Genomic DNA, 8,456 nt, shown 5'->3' with positions numbered 1-8,456 from the left:
AGAGACTGAGGAAATCTTCAGATCAAACTAAACAGCTTTTGGACGATGAAGAGAGAATGCCCAATCACGGACTGTCTTTATCTGTTTGTAGCTCTGTCCAGGCTGAGCTGCTCCATGGGCTGTTTAAGGCTATCCTGACCAGCTGGAATGGAAGATATTGGCTCAGGAGCCTTGTTAGCACAGGGTCACATCTGTAAACAACAGAATGAACAGTAAATAGAAACAGTTCATCCTGGTCCTCACTCAAAGATGACTCCCACAGTACATCTAGCAAGTCATTAGACGTCTAACATGATTTTAATCTATATACTTGGAGCATTCCTGTGTCTTTCCACATTGGTTTGTATTTTCAGGCCAATGTGTGTGATTAAGTGACATATTGGCAGATATTAGCCTCATACTTGCTGTAATTGCCTGATTGTTTGGAGGTGTTATGCAAAAACACAAGAGGGCCTTGGATGGAAAAACAGATAGGTTAAGTGTTTTTAGAGACAAGCTATTACTTAGGTCATTTCTAGTATGTTTCAGGGATTCTGAGAACATCTGTTAAAGATGTGAGATGTGTGCCAGTAACTAGTTTGAGTGTTTGTTGGTTGTGATCACTGATCAGGAACGCAAGACACATCCAGCTGTGGTCTACTAACTCCCTCCCTGAGAGATGAGTGTGTCCCTTTGTTTCAACTCGGAAGGGTCATTGGATACTATGTGCAGTTCCTTATTGAATCACATTCACGTGCCCGCGTGGAGACACACACACACACACACTTGCTGTTTAATAGTGCAAAAATGTAATTATGGACAGGATTGCACAAAGGCTGTTGTTTATAAACTCAGCAAAAAAAAGACAACCCTGTCTACCAAAGATAATTCGTAAAAATCCAAATAACTTCACAGATCTTCATTGTAAAGGGTTTAAACACTCCTGGTTTCTCCTGGTCTGAGAGTCCTTTAGGTGCCTTTTGACAAACTGAAAGCAGGCTGTCGTGCCTTTTACTGAGTAGTTTCCGTCTAGCCACTCTACCATAAAGGCCTGATTGGTGGAGTGCTGCAGAGATGGTTGTCCTTCTGGAAGGTGACCGTTAGGTTCTTTTTCACCTCCCTCCTCCTCCGATTGCTCAGTTTGGCCGGGCAGCTCTAGGAAGAGTCTAGGTGGTTCCAAACTTCTTCCATTTAAGAATGATGGAGGCCACTGTGTTCTTGGTGACCTTCAAAGCAGCAGAATTATTTTTGTACTCTTCTCCAGATCTGTGCTTCTACACAATCCTGTCTGGGAGCTCTACGGACAATCGCGTCGACCTCATGGCTTGGTTTTTTGCTCTGACATGCACTGTCAACTCTGGGACCTTATATAGACTTTCCAAATCATGTTCAATCAATTGAATTTACCACAGGTGGACTCCAATCAGCTCAAGGATGATCAATGGAAACAGGGTGCACCTGAGCTCAATTATCGAGTCTCATAGCAAAGGGTTGGAATACTTATGTAAACAAGGTATTTCCGTTTTTTAAACAATTGTTATATAATTTCTAAACTTGTTTTTGCTTTGTCATTGTGGTAGTGTGTGTATGTTGATGGGGAAAAAAATATGTATTTAATTTTGCCAACCAAAGTGCCTAACAGCAGTAACTGCTTATGAAAATGAGCTAGGTAACCAACGACTGTAGTTACGTGTACAACGCAAGTTACCTTCCTTTCAAGTAGAAAGAAAACCAGCATAGGCTAGTATAATGACTTGTGACCTTTTATTGTTGAGAGTACATTGAGTTAGTTAACGTTAGCACGTGTTTTGTGTAACATAACCTCGTACATCGCCTTAGTCCGTACAAGTGCCCTTATTTTAGCGCACCAAAAACGTAATACTTCCAGATCAACACCATTGTAAAGCACAATTTCTCCCCTTTCCAACATAATCAATTACATTACCTAAACGCTGCCCGTTTCTACATAATTCAAGCAGGAAATGAGCCCCGTCGGGTCTTTTTTAAATGTTTTAAATGGCGGGTGGGGAAGCGAAACTAATGTATGATAGTGAGAAGGAGAGATATGTGGGAAAATTGTTTTTTTCACTCGATCTGTCCAACTTATCGCCTCTAAAATATAAATAAAACACTATAAAGAGTTTATATGTGTGATTACATACCTATTTGAAGGTTTGTGTCGAATTTGAGTCGGGTTTTTAGGGCGGTGCTAAAGTGATCTTAGAAGTAAACAGCGGCTTTGAGAATGATGATCACATGCAATGATGACGAAAAAAATGACTAGGTATCCCCCCTTACCCTCGTCACTGTCCATTTCTTATTTTTAAAGGATGATAGAAGTGCTACACCTGGTGGAAAGAGATGGTAAAAACAGAAATAGTTGCTTTATACGTGCTGTACGTTACGATACGTCAAGATGTAACGGAGGGTCAGTTTTCTCAACTTTTCTCCAATACTATAGAGCCATTACCATGTCGATCAACGCTTGAATAGAAACCTAGTTCACACCCCCGATTTTGACGTCAACAAAGTCCCACTTGGTAGCCTCGTTTGAATGTTGCGGTTGCGCACATTTGTACGGAATGGGGTGAGTTTACGTTAGTGACATGCAAGCTAATGTTTAGCCCACCAGTGCCGGGATACAGCTAGCTAACTTAACTATTGTCTGGTGGGCGCATCTAGTTAACCACAGATTTGACCTAAACAAAATAGTTAAAAAGGCCATAATATCTACTTGCTAGGTTACTTTGCAATGAGTTTGCATGGAGAAATACTTAAATGTAAATGTAAATGTGGAGGTTTTTCCTACCCTTCTTAAGTGATGACGTCAAAGGTTGCGACAGGAAGTGTAGTTCTGTATGATAGCCACATTAGCGGCTGATTAGCGCTTCATTATAGGCAAAACGTAATGCAAACGTTTTGAAACATAGCCCTTCCATAAAGTAGTTCTAAAACCCCCCACGGAAAATGTATCTTGGAAAAGCAATTGGAATTTCCGGGTTTTACCGCTCGTTGTATAGGTATTATGACTCGAACTGTGGAACTCAATTCGACGAGGGTTGTTGACGTCAACTGCATGCGTTCAATCGAGAGACTCATATCATGAATATGCATAGGCATCCTCGAGACAACTCCAATATAAAGTGTTTTTTCTCAAAGTTGCCGGGATGTCACGTGTCCTACTTATATCAGTACACTCGTAACAACTTAAGCATTACAAACATTTTATTATATCAAATAAACCTCACGTAGCAAATAAGCCATTCATGTTTGTTGTTGACCAAATTCGACACTCTCACTGACCTCCCATACAACGAAAAAACGTCACCTGCTGGAGGGAAAATATTTTCCGCCGAGTTGGGTCTCTATTTTCTTCTCCGTCTACACCCATTGCATTTGCTAGGTGCGCTTGAGCTACACACTGAGCAAACGGTGCAAATCCGCTGTCAGACCGAACAAACCAAAGTAGCATAAATATAAACTTTACAAATGCCGCGTTCAAAACAACTCGGAACTGGGTACTCGGAAATCTCCGAATTCTGTGCGTTCAAAACAACTGGGACCAAGGGGAAAAACGAGCTTCGATTGGGGGAAAAAAAAAGTCGTTTTGAACGGTCATCCAACTTGGAATTCCAACTCGGAACTCGGGCATCTTTCTAAAGCTCAGACTTTCTGTCCTGAATATTACTGACGTCATGATTTGATTTCTTATTTTTCGGAGTTCCCAGTTGTTGTGAACGCAGCATCAGTCAAAGCGTGGCCTTTTGGGATAAGTAGTTCCCACGTCAGGAAAATCATTATTTCCTCAAACCCCTTTTCAGTCCTGTAAAGCGGTGTTCAGCGGTGGTTGCTACCGGGGATTGACGTCAATGATAAGTTATTTTTCACCAAGACATTTCCAGTTCCAATTCCCAGTTTATGATTTGTAGCCCTATCAGCAGCACTGATTTGTTCTAGGCCTAATGTGTTTTTGACAGTCCAGACGAAATTATGATTTTTACCATCTTTTACAAAAAGGAAGATCGCACTTCTGACTCCAGGGTAATTGGTCAAAGCGTGAAATACTCGTTCTTAAAACTATTCTTGTTTGCATATGATTTTGTAAACCTTCAACATCAATTTAAAGCTGCAATATATAACTTTTTGGGCGACCCAATCAAATGTACATAGAAATGTGAGTTATAGACCAGTCATTGAAAGCAAGTCTAAGCGGTAGATCCGTTCTATGTGCGCTATTTATATGCTTCCCATTCTTAAGTAGATTTTGATCACCTTTTACTTTTGTACACCAGCTTCAAACAGCTGAAAATACAATATTTTTGTCTAATGAAAATATATTTTACAGTGGTTTAGATGGTTCAATGATTTTCTACACTATAAATTGCTTGTTTTGTCACATCAACTGAAATTAGGCGAACTTATCATTTTTGCATCTATGAAATGGTGGAGTGATTAGAACGGCACACAGTAAGTTGTATCTTTTGTAGTTGTAAAATCATTTTTGGGTGATATGAAGGTAGACTTCCTAAACTTTCCAAAACCGTATTGCAAGCGAGGATTATTAACAGTTAACAGAGCATTGGAACTGTTGTACACATTGGCCACACTGTGGTACATGGTTTGAATGAGAACCAAAGAGGTCTGGATATGGCCCCTTAGGAGGAATGGAAGAGTCTGGGTCTGGTCTGCATGGTCTTGGCAGTCTGGGAGGATTTCTATTTCTCTATTGGGGCTCAACTGCTTGCAAAACAAAGCTCTGGTTCTATTGGGAGACCAAAACAAAGCTCTGGCTCTATAGGGAGACCAAAACAAATCTCTGGCTCTTATAGGGAGACCAAAACAAATCTCTGGCTCTATGGGGAGACCAAAACAAATCTCTGGCTCTATGGGGAGACCTGTGACAGATAGGAAGACCCTCTTGATTTGTTTTGTAACTGAACCAGTCATGAGGGAGTCTTCATCAAAGTTGATTGGCTGTTAAATTGAAATTTGACCTCCAGACATTTTGAACAAAGGCTAATTTGAACAAACTATGAATTGTATCACCCTTTTTATCAAGCCAATGCATATAAATAACAGCCTTTGTGCAATCCTGTCCATAATGACATTTTTGTTCTGCACTATTAAACAGCAAGTGTGTTTGTGTCCGCGGGCACGTGAATGTGATTCCAGAAGGAACTGCACATAGTATCCAATGCGCACCTCCCGAGTTGAAGCAAAGGGACACACTCATCTCTCAGGGAGGGAGTTAGTAGACCACAGCTGGATGTGTCCTGCGTTCCTGATCAGTGATCACAACCAACAAACACTCAAACTAGTTACTGGCACACATCTCACATCTTTAATAGATGTTCTCAGAATCCCTGGAACATACTAGAAATATACTTCTAAGCAATAGCTTGTCTATAAACACACTGCTAAATAATCTGTTTTTCCATCCAAGGCCCTCTTGTGGTTTTGCATAACACCTCCAAACAATCAGGCAATTACAGCAGGTATGAGACTAAATGTCTGCCAATATGTCACTTAAAAGGATCCAACCCTGTTTTTCAATTTTCGCCTAAAATGACATACCCAAATCTAACTGCCTGTAGCTCAGGACCTGAAGCAAGGATATGCATATTCGTGATACTATTTGAAAGGAAACATTTTGAAGTTTGTGAGCATTTTAAATGAATGTAGGAGAATACAGCACATTAGATCTGGTAAAACATAATACAAAGAAAAAAACATGCATATTTTTATTTGTACCATCTTCGAAATGCAAGAGAGGCTATAACGTATTATTCCAGCCAAGGCGCAATTTAGATTTGGGCCAATAGATGGCAACAGTGTATGTGCAACGTTTTGGACTGATCCAATGAACCAGTGCGTATATGTTGAAAATGTTGTATCAAGACTTCCCAAATGTACCTAATTGGTTTATTCGGTACATTTGTAGGACTGTTACGCACGCCTACAAAAATTGCAAACATACAGTTTGTAAAAACAAAAACCATATCGCATCCCCAGTTACTAAACTCGTGATAGAGCGTCGGCAACCACATTTGCCGAGCCCTTCACATAGGCTATCTGTACATTATATCCTTGTACAATCAGAGCCCACCGCATAAGGCGGCGCTTCTGATTGTACATTTGTTTCAAGAACACCAATGGATTATGGTCCGTGAAGACCATTACAGGCAAGGCACTGGAGCCCACATATACCTCAAAGAACTTTAAGGCAGGCAATAAAGCCAGTGTCTCTTGTTCAATTATAGAATACCTTGACTGACACGAGTTGAACTTACGGGAGAAGAAACTGACGGGCCGATACACTCCGTCTTCATCTTCCTGTAAGAGAACCGCACCCACCCCCACTATACTAGCATCTACCTCTAACTTAAAAGGTTTGTAAAAGTTGGGGGCGGCAAGTACTGGGGCACTACAAAGTAGCGCTTTAGCGGACTCAAAAGCATAGTTACAGTCCTACACGTTGGCCTAAAAAAAAAAATGTGGAAAGACAGGAATGCGCCAAGTATATAGATTAAAATCATGTTAGACCTCTAATGACTTGCTAGATGTACTGTGGGAGTCATCTTTGAGTGAGGACCAGGATGAACTGTTTCTATTTACTGTTCATTCTGTTGTTTACAGATGTGACCCTGTGCTAACAAGGCTCCTGAGCCAATATCCTCCATTCCAGCTGGTCAGGACAGCCTTAAACAGCCCATGGAGCAGCTCAGCCTGGACAGAGCGACAAACATAAAAAAGACTGTGATTGGACGTTCTCTCTTCATCATCCAAAAGCTGCTTACTTAGGTCCGAAGATTTCCTCAGTCTCTGGCTGGGGAACAGGATCCATTTCATAAAGGGATCAGAGGCACCATCTTGGCCTGACTTCATTGAGATGTGCTTCTCTGTTTAAATGGACTGTGGTCTGTTTCTCTCTCCACACACAGTTGAGTGCTAATCACACTTGCTGTGCTGTGTGAGGGCCTTGTGGTTATGTTGGCCCTCAGGCACCTTGGTCAGGCTGTTGTACTGCTTGATATGGATGTAAGTTTCCAGCCTCCTCAGGTCAGAGTTCAAACTAGCCCACGTGACTGACCACAGCCTGTTATACTGTGCAGGTGTCCATGATCTGGTGGCCTGTGGCGTCATCAGCCCAAGAGTGTACCTGTAAGGACCACTCATTCTCTTTGCTGCACCAGGCAGACAGCTCCAGCTTGGTGCAAATGAGATGCCTGACCATCTGGTACATGTCCCCACTCAACATGGCCCTCCTGCTGAACAACTCGGAGGTGTGGCACATCATGCTGTTTAAGTGCAACTCTGTAGGAAGCAGGCCAGCATTCTTGGACTCTTTTGCAATGCAGAATCTGCAGAGGCTGACTGTGTTGTACCCCTTGTGGCAGTCCGACCAGACACATGACATCATACTGGGGATGGACATGGGTGCACCTTACTATGAAGAGACCAGGCTAGGAATCATCCACAGCTCAGTGCTGCTGGGAGAATCCAATGTGAAGGCCTAAACCGTTCAAACAAATATAGACAGCAACGGAATCCTCTCTTGTCTAGAGTGAAACTACCAGATACTTTTCTATACTAATGCGGATTCCTTTTTTCTATGTTAACATTGCCAATGTACCACTACCTATGCCTGTGACTGCAATCTTCATGTTCACAATCTTCATGGTCATTTCAATATAGTAAGGTCACGATTCAATCATGTATTTTCACACTTCACTTTTAGAAGTGGGTTTGATTTGCACAGCAGCATGTCTCAAATGGTGCCATTACTTTTTGTTTCAAATATATATGAGTTATTTTAACTTAATTTAGACAGTAAGGAAATCAGAGGGGGAGACAGGCAGGTGGGAGGAACAGTGGGAAGGGTGGGAAGGGTGGACACTGCGACTTGTGCAAACAGACATCCGACAGTTTGTACTTATTTAGTAATACCTTTCGAGGAAGCATTTCAATAACAGCAGTTAGGCTCTTTCCTTTTAATTAAAGGTCTGCTTCAATATTCATCAACACAATACCTGTTGTTTGACTTTGCTGAAATATCTACTTCCTTTACGGTAGAATTTAATTGACATGAAATAGAATTTCATTGACAAATGTCCTTCAGTCTACCCTGCAAGGATAACAATTAGTTTGCTCTTTCAAATCTGCATTTATTAACATAGTAATTACAATAATCCATTGAATTAGCTTTGATTGTATATTATGCAAAGAAAATACAAAAAAAATTAAGACAAGGGAAATTATTGGTGAAAGATGATTTAAAACAAATACAACAGAATTAGTTTGCACAGAAAATAGCAAAATCCTTAACATTAATTATTTTTTTATATATAATTTTAGCTGTATGAAAAGTATAGCGTCAAAATTGTACACAATTAAAAACTAAATAATTAGGTATAGGGCAAACAGCAAGGCACTGATAACAACATTCATTATTATCACCACAGCAGTCCAATTGCATT

The sequence above is a fragment of the Oncorhynchus nerka genome, linkage group LG16 (genome assembly GCF_034236695.1).
Source record: "Oncorhynchus nerka isolate Pitt River linkage group LG16, Oner_Uvic_2.0, whole genome shotgun sequence".
Classification (NCBI taxonomy): domain Eukaryota; kingdom Metazoa; phylum Chordata; class Actinopteri; order Salmoniformes; family Salmonidae; genus Oncorhynchus; species Oncorhynchus nerka.
This window is presented reverse-complemented; position numbering follows the sequence as displayed.